The sequence below is a fragment of the Perognathus longimembris genome, chromosome 14 (genome assembly GCF_023159225.1).
Source record: "Perognathus longimembris pacificus isolate PPM17 chromosome 14, ASM2315922v1, whole genome shotgun sequence".
NCBI lineage: Eukaryota > Metazoa > Chordata > Mammalia > Rodentia > Heteromyidae > Perognathus > Perognathus longimembris.
The window spans coordinates 35,155,546-35,171,063 of NC_063174.1; the positions used below are offsets into that span (position 1 = coordinate 35,155,546).

Genomic DNA, 15,518 nt, shown 5'->3' on the forward strand with positions numbered 1-15,518 from the left:
ACATGTAAATAAATATGTGCATTTCAACTGTTAACATAATATGATTGAGCCAGCTTTTCAGCAAACTGAGATTAGGTTTATGGTTCCAAACCTACCCCAGCAAAACGTCCAGAGATCTGATCTTAACAAAAACAAAAAAATGGGTATGGTGGTGTGTATCTGTGATCCCAGCTATGGTGGGAAACATAAGTAGAAACATCATTGTCCAGTAAAAATGGTAGCAAACTCCTATCTCAAAACTAATCAAAGCAAATTGTGGTAGAGGCATGTTCCAAGTGTCAGAGTGCCTGCCTAACAAGTACAAAGACATGAGTTTAAAGCTCATTTTCACTCCCCTAAAATGATTATGATTTACTGTCAGATGTTTCTAGCTCCAGAAACCATTATTTAATTCACACATGGTTTCTCTGTCTTTTTGTTTTTTCAACTGTCTAAGCATCTAAATGTATAACTGTGAAAGCTTTTTTAATAAATATTGATAGTGAAATGTAAAGGACCATTTATTACATTTTCATTTGACGAGCAAAGGTATCTTCACAATATTGAATGTTGGGATTCAAACTCATAAAATCATTTAGCTTATCACAAGTCTTGAGTGACAAAACTACTACATAAACTAACTTGGAATACTTTGCATCAGTTAAAAAAAACTGTCATTTAACTTTGTTGGTATAAATATTGGCTCTGTCCTGTCCTTCCCTTCTTTTCCTTCCCCTTCCCTTTCCCTTTCCCTTTTCCCTTCCTCTTCTCCTCCCTTCCTCCCTTCCTTCCGTCCTTCCTGTCAGAAGTCCTTGAACTTACTAGACAAGTGCTCTTCCACTTAAATTTCCCTCAGCTCTTTATGTTTTATTTTGCTTTTGAGATACCAGACATTGTCTAACCATCTTTTCCCTAGGTAGCTTTGAATTTGCAATCTTCCTGCCGCATTTTCCCCAATAGTTGTGTTTAAACCTACTCCACCAGGCTTGGCTTGTGCTTTCTTTTAAAACTGTTTTTATTTTTATTTCTTTTATTCAAATTTTTATTATCAAACTGATGTACAGAGAGGTTACAGTTTCATACGTTAGACATTGGATACATTTCTTGTACTGTTTGTTACCTTGTCCCTCATACCCCCCTCCCTCCCCCCGGAGGTGTTCAGTTCACTTACACCAAACAGTTTTGCAAGTATTGCTTTTGTAGTTGTCTTTTTTTTACCCTGTGTCTCTCAAATTTGGTATTCCCTTTGAATTTCCTACTTCCAATACCAGTACACACGGTTTCCAATATACTCAGATAAGATTACAGAGATAGTGTAGGTACAACCACAGGAAGGTGATACAAGAACATCATCAATAATAGAAGCTACAGATACACATAGGACGTTGAAAGTAGTTACAACTGTGATATAACAATTGTTTCCATAACATGGAGTTCATTTCATTTAGCATCATCTTAGGTGTTCATAAGGGTATAGCTATTGGGCCTTGTGATGCTCTGCTATGAGTTGCCTAAACCTGTACTAATTATTCCCAATAAGGGAGGCCATAGAGTCCATGTTTCTTTGGGTCTGGCTCACTTCACTTAGTATAACTTTTTCCAAGTCCTTCCATTTCCTTACAAATGGAACAATGTCATTCTTTCTGATAGAGGCATAATATTCCATTGTGTATATGTACCACATTTTCCTGATCCATTCGTCTACTGAGGGGCATCTGGGTTGGTTCCAGCTTCTCGCTATGACAAATTGTGCTGCGATGAACATTGTTGTGCTGGTGGCATTACTGTGATTTTGTTTGTGGTCTTTTGGATAGATACCCAAAAGTGGGGCTGCTGGGTCATAGGGGAGTTCTATATTGCGCCTTCTGAGGAATCTCCATACTGCTTGCCAGAGTGGCTGAACCAGTTTACATTCCCACCAACAATGAAGTAGGGTTCCTTTTTGGCCACATCCCCTCCAACAATTGTTACTATTAGTTTTCTTTTCTTTTTTTTTTTTTTTTTTTTTTGCCAGTCCTGGGGCTTGGACTCAGGGCCTGAGCACTGTCCCTGGCTTCTTCTTGCTCAAGGCTAGCACTCTGCCACTTGAGCCACAGCGCCACTTCTGGCCATTTTCTGTATATGTGGTGCTGGGGAATCGAACCCAGGGCCTCATGCATACGAGGCAAGCACTCTTGCCACTAGGCCATATCCTCAGACCCCATTATTAGTTTTCTTGATATATGACATTCTTGCTGGGGTGAGATGGAATCTCAATGTTGTTTTGATTTGCATTTCCTTTATGGCCAGTGATGTAGAGCATTTTTTCATATGTCTATTGGCCATTCTCATTTCCTCATCAGAGAAGTTTCTTTGTAAGTCTTTAGCCCACTTGATGAGGGGGCTATTGGTTCTTTGCGGTTTTGTTTTGGAAGAAGGTAATTTTTTTAGTTCTGCATATATTTTAGATATGAGGCCTTTGTCTGTTGAATGTCCAGTAAAGATCTTCTCCCAGTCTGTGGGCTTTCTGTTTATCTTGCGAGCTATGTCCTTTGCCGTGCAGAAGCTCTGCAGTTTGATGCAGTCCCATTTGTCCAATCTTTGTTTGATTTGTAGCCTTTCTGGGTCTTTGTTAAGGAAGTTCCGTCCTGCTCCAAGGAGCCCAAGTGTTTCTCCTACTCCTTCCTTTAGTGTTTTCAGGGTGCCTGTTTTGATTTCAAGGTCTTTAATCCATTTGGAATTGATTTTGGTGCAGGGTGATATATAAGGATCTAGTTTTAGTTTGGCAAGCATGTGTTGAGCCAGTTTTGCCAGCACCACTTGTTAAAGAGGCTATCTTTCTTCCATACTATTGTTTTAGCTCCTTTATCAAAGATTAAGTAGGCATAGTTCTGTGGGTTAAAACTGTTTTTAATCATGTCCTATTTTGTTGTCTTTTTATTTTATATGCATAAAGTTATGTATGGGGCTGGGGCTATGGCCTAGTGGCAAAAGTGCCTGCCTCGGATACACGAGGCCCTAGGTTCGATTCCCCAGCACCACATATACAGAAAACGGCCAGAAGTGGCGCTGTGGCTCAAGTGGCAGAGTGCTAGCCTTGAGCGGGAAGAAGCCAGGGACAGTGCTCAGGCCCTGAGTCCAAGGCCCAGGACTGGCCAAAAAAAAAAAAAACAAAAACAAAAGCAAATAGTGCATGAGGAACTCAAGAACTCTCTTCTGCAATTAAGCAATCATAACTGATGAGAAATACAGGAAAATAATCATTAAAAGTATTAGAACATTGTACTAGATACCTACAGTAAATCACAGTAATATTCAAATGAAAGTAGACATGGGTTGAAACAGTCTGTGGCATTGGAGCCACCATTCAGTACTTCATCTACACTGATTCAGGTTGCTAGATATACTCTATATAGTCTGGGCAATGTGATCGAGAATGTGGCGTCCCTTCTTCTCAACCTTAAGTAAAGGGAATACAGTATTTGTTTGGGATAGACTGGTCTGTATCTTTTTTCATGCTTACAGCCCTGATTGCAGATGCTAAATTCTTAATCGTTGTGACCAAAAGGTTAACTTTTATTCATCTATCCAGTCTCATGGAGAATGAAGGCTTAGGTAGCTAAAATATCTCATGTATTAGAGTACTGAGACCCTGAACACAGCTCTCCCATAAGGCAATGTCCCAACAGGAGAGATAAGCCAAAAGGATCAACTACTCAACGCATCATAGAACATGTAGAACTGTGTCTCTGATTTTTGTTTAAGAAGTTAAGTTAAGTAAATAAGAACACTTTGTTCCCAAAGCAGTAAATAAATAAGAACAGTTTGTTCTGAAGGTCTTTGCGAGGAGCTTTCTTTGAAACAATGTTGGGAAATTCAAGCCTTTGAACTCTCAGAAATAATGGACATCTGAGAGGTAAATGAGTAACTAAGAGGAGACTAAACATTGCTTTATCAGAGCACAAAATGAAACCAACTAGTTTATAAGAAACAGCTTAGAGAAGAAATGATTGAGAAAGAGTCTGCCTGCATTCGACAAACACCAAAATCTGAACTGAAAAACTATCCTTGCTTGAATTTAATTGGATCAGTCCTTGGAGTAATTTTTGTCCTAGGGCATTGTTTAAAAACAGTAGTGCAACTGGATGTAAATTTGTGGAGTCTAACAAGTCTGTGTATTAGGGGAAGAAAGCATATAGCTTAACTGAGAGATTAGAAAGAAACAAAGGCAACTCTGCTTAAACAAAGATAGTCAATCTCAAGGTGACTCTGTGCTTATATAATATAGGCAGAGTCCTCTGAAAAGTAATATTAGAAGCTTCACCTTGAGTAGAAGTACACTTTATTATTAAATTAGTCTAGTGAATTCAGTAGCACAATAGCAAATAACAGCAAAAAATACTTGGAGGAGCAGTGTGGGTAATCCATTTATGAAATTGCCTCAGTATATTACATAACATGTCTAATTTTCAACAAGTTATGTGACATGTAAAGGATAGAAGAATATGACACATCCACAGGAAACAGGAGCAGCTGCCTATGACATATTCTATTTGATTTAATAAAGAAATTTTAATGCAGCCTATCAGAAGAAAAAACTAGAGAGCCTATTGAAAAACCAAAATATGTCTCATCGACATGTTTACTAGAGTTATCCAGAGAAGTTGAAGATACATAGATGTATATAAGGAGAAATTTATTTTGAGAATTGGCTCATATGATAATCAAGGCCAAGGAGTCCCATGGTACATCATCTGCAAGGTAGAGACTGACCAGGCCAGCATTATTTAAATCAAATAAGTAGGCATGAACGAAGTGGTAAATTTCCCAGACTGCAAAACTTCACCAGATAGCTAGCTCACATCCTGTGGATCTCACTCCACACATCAACGTTAAACTAGGAAGGGGAAAAGGATCAAGTGGGAAGTATAAATCTGATTCATTGGTATACATATTCCTGCACTGGGCAGCTTCTGCTCATTGGCCAAACCATTTTTATAAAACTCGAAGCTAGGAGAGCTTCTAGTTGGAAAAAGTTTGGCCTTTACCCAAGTGCCCACTATCCCTTTTGAGGTATACTTTTTTGTTCATAATCATTCTTCACTATGTTCTCATTCTAAATTGTTCTTTTGTAGCACTTAGAGCAGCATCCTAATATTAGGCCTTGTACCCAAGAACCAAGAAATATCTGGAATACCCTATATACTAGTAACAGAATCAAGGATGCTTGTAATGTGACTTCCACTTTGAGGCCAAAGACTTGAGAGCTAGGTATATGTTCTAGTGTCCAGATGCTCAAGAATCAGGAGCAGCAGTGTCCCAAGGAAGAGGAAGGTGAATGTCATCATAGCTCAAGGACAGGGACAGACCAAGTAGACAGTATCCTTTACCTCTGCGTTTTTGTTCTGTTTGGGCCTTTAGCAGATTGGACATTGGCCCCTGGGAATTTTAAATTGGCACATTAAATGAACCCCTACCAATAGAGATAGAAAAAATATAAAATAAACACATGCTGTTTTAGAGTTGACAGTATCATAACTGAAATGGAAGATTTACCAAGGAGTCGTTAAAATAGATTTGATTTGACAGGAAAAAGAAAATCAGTGACTTAAAGAACAGTGCAATAAAAAATATCCAAGCCCAAGGACAGAGAGAAATAAGAATGAAGAAACTTGGACAGAGCCTCAACAAATGTAGATCACCATTAAGTATACCACTATTTCCATAATGGTAGTAAAAAAGAAAAGGAAAGAAAACATGATGTATTGGCTAAACTCTTGACAAATGTTATTACAAATTTTGCAGTCAAGAATATAACTTAACTGAAGGTAGGATAAACTCAGAGATTCACACATACCACATACATAGCACAATTAAAGTATAAAAGAGAAAAACTGGGGGTCAGTAAGAAAAAGTGAAGCTTTCTAAAATGAACATACCAAGTCAGAGAAATGGAAGCTGACGTAAAGGGACATCAGCACATATTGAAACAAAAATACTGTCAATAAGTCAAGAGTCTTATATCCAGGAAGACTAGTTTTTGTTTTATTTGTAATATTTTGTTATTTCTAAATAATTGTACATAGGAGTTGCCATTTGGCAAATCAGTTTACTAATGTAATGCATCTTGATCAGTGTCACCCATCTCTCTCAACCTGCCCCTACCCTCACGTTTCTCAATTTTGTAGAGTATACATTGAATTTTTAACTACTTTCTATGCCCCCTTCTCTTCATTCTCCCTTCTTTTTACATCCCTTTCACATATCCATTTCCTGGTGTTTATTTTGTTGCACTTTGACTTTCTATGGAATGACATTATAATTATCCCTTGAATCTGCTCTATTTCAGTAGATTTAATGAAAATAAAATAAAGATTCTTAAATAAACAAAACTTCCTTTGTTGCTTGAAGACTGTATCTCCCTTTGTTAACTTATTCACTCTCATTGCTTCTTTTTAGAACATTTCCTAACATAACCTTTCAATTGAATTATAACGTTTTTGGGTTTTTTTTGCCAGTCCTGGGGCTTGAACTCAGGGCCTAAGCACTGTCCCTGGCTTCTTTTTGCTCAAGGCTAGCACTCTACCTCTTGAGCCACAGCACCACCTTCGGCTTTTTTCTATATATGTGGTGCTGAAGAATCGAACCCAGAGCTTCATCTATATGAGGCAAGCACTTTACCACTGGGCCTTATTCCCAGCCCCTGAATTATAACTTTTAATGGTTTATTCAACTACCAATCAGAGAAATAGAACATTACCAGCACCCCATAAATTTCCCAATATATCTCTCAGTTACTACGCCCTCACTCTTCCCCAATAGTACCATCTTCATATGCAGCATCATGAATTAACTTTTTAATATTTATTTACTTATTTATTGTCAAAGTTATACACAGAGGGGTTACAGTTTCATGTGGAAGACAGTGAGTACATTTCTTATGACACTTGTCACCTCCTTCCATTTTTCTCTCATCCCCCCCTCAAGTTCTTACCCCCTCCCCCAAGTTGTACAGTTCTTTTACTGCATAGTTTTCTAAGTATTGCTATTGCACTGGTTTGCCTTTTACCCTTTATCTCTCCATTTTGATGTTCCCCTTCCCTTCCCGAATTCCAATAAATGTATATACTATACCCACAGTACCAAAATCAGTTAAACTTCATATCAATGGAATTATTTCTTTTTTATTATAGTTATTTATTCCTTTTCTTTAGACATTTGTGTTATTATTCTGTTAGAGCCATAGGGAATAATCCAGTAAGGAGTAAAGTCTTCCCAGACATCAGTGGCTGACCACCTATATTCCTAACTGCTCAGGAAACTTCAGATATGGTGGACTGTGGTTTCAAGCCAATCTGGGCAAAAAAGTTCACAAGACTACATCTCCTGACTGACCAGTAGAAAGCCAGGCTGTAGGCATTGCTCAAGTGGTAAAACACCTACTGATTGATCAAGCAGCTGAGTAATTGAATGGTGGCTTTGACTTCAAATCCCAGTACATGAAAAAAGCCAATAGCAGCCTTAAACATTATTTTGGTACACATATTTGTGCATTCTTATTATCAACCTCCTGGACAATACAGATATGACCTAAAAATACTTGGTCTAAGTATGCAAATGAATTGTACATTATAGATTCTATAATTTTTTTCCATAAGGTTTGACCAATTTATACTTCTTAAAACATTTTGTGAAATTTCAGTTTGATCCATCTTCTAACAGTAATTTCATGCTTTCCTTGTACTCATTTTGGAAAGTAAATAGTAATATTAGTGATATTGATGTGTGGTTTCAATTTTTATCTTGATGACTAATGTTATTAAGCATCTTGAATGTCCTTATAAAGTACTTGTTCAAGACCTTTTCACTCTAAAAATTAAGGATTGTTTTTGTTTTGTTCTGTTTTGGTGGGTTATAGGGCTTGAACTCAGGGCCTGGGCTCTGTCCCTGTGGGGTTTTTTGTGCTCAAGGCTAACACTGTACACCTTTGAGCCACAGCTCCACTTCTGGTTTCCTAGTGGTTAATTAGAGATAAGAGTGTCATGAACTTTTTCTGCCTGGGTTCTCTTCAAATCTCAGCCTCTTGAATAGCCAGGATTATAGGCATGAGCCACCAGTGGCTGGCTATTAGTCTGTTTTATTTCTTAGTGCTTTATCTATGTGACTGTGACTCCTTTGATTCCTGTGTAGCACTTAAATTTTCTCACACTGTTGTTTTCCTTTTTAATAGCTTTAAAGCATCTTTTCAGGATAAATGTTTCTAGTTAATGTATTGAGTTAATGTATATGTGCTGGTTAATGAATCATCCTGAAAAAGTTTAGAGTATAGCACAAAAAATATGGTATACTGTTATATGTGTATGTGTTTGTATGGTTTATATATCAATTACTTTTTAAGCTCAAAAAAGTCAGTAACTAAACTGTGGCTATGGATCCAAGTAGTTATTTTTAAAAAAGGTAATGAGGAGGACGCCTAACTGAAAGAAAATATAAACAGAACTCAAACATGTTTAGCATAGTTTTTTTTAGAAGTGCACACTTGGCTAAACAAAGCAATTGTTAAGAATGATTGCAAGAGACAAGCTAGGGAACACAGAATTTCATTGTACAGGAGAAATGTGTTTTCATTACACAGAAGTTTCTAGAGTTACTGAAGTAATAGAACAACATTTTCATATTTATTTCAGAGGATTTACTGTTTTCACCAAAATCTTTTGGCAGCACAGAGGCCGATTACCTAGTATACGTTACGGCAATGGCAGCAGGAATGGAAAATAGAGGAGGTAAAACAGTGGCGAATAAAATTAAACTGTGCTTGTTAAAAGATTTTGATGTTTTGTCCATCTGAACCATTCCGAGCATTCCTAAAATCACGAATAATGAATTCTACCTTTAGTGAACAAAAACAGCTACTGCTTTAATTGTTAGGATTACATTTTTTGAGAAATATTTATTATATTAGGGTACAAGAAAATATACTGTAAATGATGACCATGTGATATCAGTCTACTATACATGAGAAGTAGTAAGGATTCAAAATAAAGCTTAATTCAAAATTGTCAACTCAGACCACGTCATGAAAAGATTATTCTAGGCCATAAGGTATAAAATAAAACAAATGTAATATCTGGCATTGTGAGGGACATGTAAGGGCATACCTATTTTTGTTTTTTTATTTTTTCACTCCAAATGATTTTCTTCTCTTATTTTGTTTACTGGAATTGTTCTCTTTATTGAGATTCCTTTATTTTGTTGTTGTTGTTGTTATCTTATTCTTACAATGAGTGTTCCAGAGGATTGATGGAAGGAATACAGTACTTTGTTGATTATAAACAACATCAAATAGGTGCAGATTTTTTTTACTGTAGTTTTTAATCTAGTCTCCCTTTTTTGTGTGTCAGTCTTGGGGCTAGAACTCAGGGCCTGGGTGCTATCTTTAGGTGTTTTTTTTTTCTCTAAACTAGTGCTGTTCTGCTTGAGTTACAGCTGCATTTTTCAGGTTTGGGGTGATTAATTGGCTATAAAAGTCTCTTGGAGTTTCCTTCTAGGGCTGGCTTTGAACCATGATCCTCAGAGCTCAGTCTCTTGAGTAGCTAGGATTATTGACATGAACCACAAGTGTGTTGCCCTCCCCCTTTAAAAAAAAACTTCAACTTAGCATCACCATTTTATAATGTAAAATGAGTACTTTTCCTGTCCACATCAGAACATTCTGATCTAGTAAACAGAACAGTTCTTAACTGTTTGAAAAGATACCTTAAACGTATCTACCTTTTCGTCATTTTTTTTGCTGCCTATTTATATTTTGTTGTTTCACTTAATATTGTGATTATTGGATATCTTTATATAAAAGTCCTGGCTAGCTGGTGCCAGTGACTTATGCCTGTAATCATAGCTATTCAAAAGGCTAAGATCTGAGGCTCAGAGTTTGAAGCTAGCCCAGGCAGAAAAACCCATGAGTCTCTTATCTGCAGTAGGCTACTTAGAAGCCAGAAGTGTCTTAAGTAGAAGAGTGCTAGCCTTGAGCACAAAGAGACTCAGAGATAGTTCAGGCCCTGAGTTCGAGCACCAGGACTGGCCAAAAAAAAAAAAAAGTCCTGGCTTCAAATTCAAATTACTGTTCTTTACAAAAGTTAAGTTTCACTACTCATTTTTACATGTAAAAACATTTGTCTATATAGATGTATAAATGTATAGATGTTGTAACATTTTAAAGATGTTTTGTAGCTGTACCTTTCCTCCCATAGCTGGCTTTGAACTGCTCAGCCTTCTGAGTTAACTAGATTGCAAGAATGAGCCTCCCCTACCAGGAACTATTTCAAAAGTATATCCCTAACATTTGAAAGTGGTAATTATAACCGAATACATCTTCTCCTATTGTTTATGTAACTTCAATACCAAGATTATTTTTCACACAAAATTTTGGTATATTCTCATCAGTAAGAAAATGTATAGTTTCACCAGGTATCTTTGCTTCCTTAGCAATTTTATATTTATTTTTGTATGGGTACATAGAAACATATTTTTTAGTTTCTCTTATGACACACAATTATAGTAGATGCTTTTAAAAATTAGTATATATTAATTATGCATACTCTGATGGATTTCAGTGTGGTATATGAAGAAATGTATGCACTAAACTTACACAGCAGCCCTTTATTGCCACCATGACCTTCCTCCCTTTTTATCCTTTAGATTTAAGGATTTTTTAAAGCATCTTCCACATAGAAGAGGGAAAAAAAGCTGGTATTGTTCTTATGGCTTATTTCATTTAATATAATATCTACTAGTGACATCTATTTAGCTACAAATGGCAGGATTTTATTTTCTTTATAGGAATTTTCTTCATGACAGGATTTCATTCCCTTCATAGCAATAGGCTCCTGTGTTCATTCCATATCTTAACTACTCTGAGTAGAACTATAATAATTTACACTCCCACCAACAGTATACAAGAGTTCCTTTTTCTCCACATTCTCACCAGCATTCATTTGTTATAATAACCATTATAACTAAATTTCATACCTGTTTTGAGATGCATTTCCTGAATATTTAAAAATATTGAACACTTTTTCCTATATTTTTTAGGCAGTTGTATTTCTTCTTTTGTTCTGTGACCATTCTAATCATTTGCCCATTTTCAATTGAATTTTTGGAGCTAAGAGTTCCTTATATATTTTGGATACTAATCTTTCATCACATGAATATCTGTCAAACATGTTTTTTCCCCATTCTTCAGGTTGTCTATTCACAGTGTTGATGGTTTCATGTAGAATCTATTTAGTTTTTCATACTCCCACTTGTTAATCTTTAGTTGTTTTTGTGTGGAGTAGAGGTGGGGGTTGTGTTTTGTCTTTTCTTTTTTGGTACTGGGGATCAAACCCACGATGTTGAACTTGCTAGGCAAGTGCTTTGCCACTGAGCTATACATCCCAGCCCAATCTTTAGGTTTTGGTTTTTTTTTCTGTCCCTTTTCTAGTTGGATATCATGAAGTATTTCTTCTACATTTTCTTCTAGTAGTTTTTTATTTTTAATTTATTGTCAGAATGATGTACAGTGGGGTTACAGTTTCATACTTAAGGCAGTGAGTACGTTTCTTTTTTTTTTTTTTTTTTGGCCAGTCCTGGGCCTTGGACTCAGGGCCTGAGCACTGTCCCTGGCTTCTTCCCGCTCAAGGCTAGCACTCTGCCACTTGAGCCACAGCGCCGCTTCTGGCCGTTTTCTGTATATGTGGTGCTGGGGAATCGAACCTAGGGCCTCGTGTATCCGAGGCAGGCACTCTTGCCACTAGGCTATATCCCCAGCCCCCGTTTCTTATCAAACTTATTGCCTTCTCCCTCATTTTTCTCCCACCTTCCCTCCCTCCCTCCCAGTAGTTTTATAGTCTTTGATCTCTCATGTCAATTTTTGTTCAGAGTGAGACATTGAGTGGGGGGGTGTCATCTTTTGCATATGAGTATCCAGTTTTAGCAGCACTATTTATTAAAGAGGTGTCCTATCTGTGGTGCATGATTTTGTTATTTTTATTAAGAATTGGTTGGCTATAGATATATATAGCTGTCTTCCTGAGAATCTCTATTTATTGACCTGCGAATCTGTTTTTATGCTAGTACCATGTTTTGTTTACTATGGGTTTTTAGTACATCTTGAAATGAAGTATTATGATGCTTTAACTCCTTCCTTCCCTTTTTTTTTCCATTCTGTTCCTCCCTTTCTCTCTTTTTCTTCCTTCATTTTTTTACAATACGAGGGTTTGAACTCACCATCATATGCTTGCTAGGTAAATGTTCCACCACTTGTGCCATTCCCCCAGCCCTTTTAGCTTTACTTAATTTTCAATTATGGCCTTGCATTTATGAGCTGGCACATTTTTCTTTTCTTTTCTTCTTTTTTTTACCAGTCCTGGGGCTTGAACTAAGGGCCTGAGCACTGTCCCTGGCTTCTTTTTGCTCAAGGCTAGCACTCCACCACGTGAGCCACAGCACCACTTATGGCCTTTTCTACATATGTGGTGCTGAGGAATCGAACCTAGGGCTTCACGTATACGAGCCAAGCACTCTTGCCACTAGGCCATATTCCCAGCCCCAATGCACATGGCTTTTATTGAACATATCTTTGATTATAAAAATGAGCTACTAGTGCTCTAGTTTGACATTTTTTTGTGTTTTAATTCTATTGTTTTTTTGTTTACATTTACTGTAATTACTAATGTAGTTAGGCCTAAATCTTTTCTCTCACTTTTTTCTGTTTATCACATCAGCTTAAAAAAAATTCCTCCTCAAGCTGCTCACTGGTGGCCTATGCTTGTAGACATATCTTCTCTGGAGACTGAGATGTGACCATCATGGTTCAAAGCTCCAGGACTGGCACACACAAAATGTCTTCCATTATTTTTTCCTATTTCTAATTTTTTAAATTTTGTTTGTTCCCTCTATTAGCTTTCCAGTGATATGTTCTACTATAATTGTAATTTGAGTCATTCGAGATTTTAATAAATACTTTTTTTTTTGCCAGTCCTGGGCCTTGGACTCAGGGCCTGAGCACTGTCCCTGGCTTCTTTTTGCTCAAGGCTAGCACTCTGCCACTTGAGCCACAGTGCCACTTCTGGCCCTTTCTATATATGTGGTGCTGAGGACTCAAACTTAGGGCTTCATGTATATGAGCCAAGCACTCTTTCCACTAGATCATATTCCCAGCCCTATATTTTTCATTTTTATGCTTCTCATACTAGAATGAAAGGTACACAACACCATAACCTGATTATTAGTTGATAAGGTGGCTCATGAATCAAGCTTTCATTTATAGATGATGATATCATGTTTTGAATGTAGTAGATGAGTATACAGGAGATATATAGTTGGGTCAATTAACACTTCAAAGGCCTTATTTTAAAGATTGAGGCTCATGGTCGATTCCTAACTACCCAGGAGGCCAACATGAGGAGGATCATGGCATAAAGCAATCCTGAAACTACATCTGAACCAAAACCAAACTAACAAAAGCAAATAGGTATCAGTGGACAATACCTATTAGCCAAGCTACTCAGGCAATTGAAACTTGGAGGATTGCAGTCCTAGGCCAACTCCAGTAGAAAAGTTTACTTATTCTATCTCCAAAATAACAAGCAAAAAATAAAAGTAGAGCTGCATCTGTGAGTCATATAGTAGAAAGCCTGTCTAGCAAGGACACAGAAGACCTCATGTTCGTACTCCAGTACCACCAAACAATTAAAATTAAAAAGAAAAAAAAAAAAAGCAAAAGGGCTGGGAGTATAGTGGGGTAGAGTGGGTTGCCCAGTAGCTCAAAGCTCTAAGTTCAAACTCTAGTACTGCCAACTAAAAGGCCAAACATGGGTTTTATAATATATACATACATTTTTATCACCATCAAATTATATTTTAGAAAACTTTAAAACAAACCATGCCAGGTAAAAGACACTACTAACAATAGATTACTCATTGTGTGATTCCATGTGTTTATAGATACCTAGATGAGGGAAATCCTTAGAAACAACTTGTAAAACTATGTTTCTAGGAATAACACAATTGAGGTGGTGGCGTACCCAACTGATGATGTTTATTGGGTCTCTTTTGGAGCTTTGAATATGCTTAAAGTTACATGGTAGTAGTAGTAGCAGTTACACAACATATTGAATGCACTGAGAGTCACTTGACTGTATACTTTAAATAGGTGACTTTTATGTTTTATAAAATATATCAGAAAACAACAAGCTTAAGTCTTATCCATGGTATTTATATTGTGAAAAGAAGATACTGTTAAAGGACTAATGAGCAATAGCTAAATATAGGCCGAAAGTTTGCATGATTAGGGATAGAATGTGTGGTCCTAATTCATGAGAAGCAGAGCAAGCTATATGGTCTAGATAGCAAGAAAATATCCAAGAAATGCTAAATTATTTTATTTGTGTTCATAATCATGTAAGTAACTTGTCAGTGCTGTAGCTTCAATGTTTCTAATGGTATTTGTTTTCTATGCTACAATAGTAATCCTTAATCTTTTTCAATATGATTGTTGTAGTTGTGGATTTCCTTTTTAAGTATCAGTGGTTGAACGCAGGGCCTTGTTCTGGTTTAGTTTTTTTGCTTATTCTTTGTAGCTGGATAATACTCTATTGATGTATCACATGTATACCACTTGCACAGAGAAAGGGGAAACAAGAAACCAGTCAAGATATCAAATTTTTCATAAAGCTGTATCATACACAAATCCTCAATGACATCCTGGTGGAGGCAAACATATATTAAGACTTGAAAGATATATTGTAGGTGCAGAAAAAACAAGTATGGTAAGATCATGTAAGATTCAAAATATCCAGAGTGGGACAAAACTAGAACGTATAATATGTATACTTGGAGGAATCTTTTGAAAACTCAGGTTCTGGTGCAGCAAATTTTCAAAGCAGCTAGATTCTTCATTCTTCTTCCTTCTTCCTTCTGTGCTTGTCCTGTGGTTTGAACTCAGGGCCTGGCCAGTGTTCCTGAGCTTCTTTTGCAAGTCTGGCTTTGTAGCACTTGGCCACAACTCCACTTTTGGCCTTTATGGTGTGGTTAGTAGGAAATAAGACTCAGATACTTTCCTGCCCAGGCTGGCTTTAAACAGCGATACTCAGTCTTCAACATCCTGAGTAACTAGCATTACAGGGGTGAGATACTGCTGTGTGGCAGATTCTTCATTCTTAACTTGCTCCCGTGTGATAATAATACTGTTGGCACTCAGTCCATACTATGCGTAAGAAATATAGGTGAACTGCTTCAATATGACTTTTTTTTTCATTTTTTTTATTAATTGGACATAAATTTTTTTACAAGGTGTTGTGCAAAGAGGGTGCAGTTACATAGTAGGGCAGTGTGTACATTTCTTATGATATCTTACGACCTGTTTTTCTATCCCTTGTCTAGGTCAGGTTGACATATATGTAATATACAATGTTTCAAGAACATATACAGTATTCACAGACTTGGTCTCTACTGTCTCTCCGTCTCCCTTTGTTAACAGTCATATATCAGGGAGATCATGCCCCTTTGTTTTCTGTGTTCTA

At 36.9% G+C, this 15,518-nt stretch overlaps 1 protein-coding gene across 2 annotated transcripts in view; it reads left to right on the forward strand.

Annotated features, from left to right (window-relative positions):
• Positions 1-15,518, forward strand: part of Gphn (gephyrin) — a 386,872-nt gene that overhangs the window by 145,231 nt on the left and 226,123 nt on the right. The window lies entirely within an intron of this gene.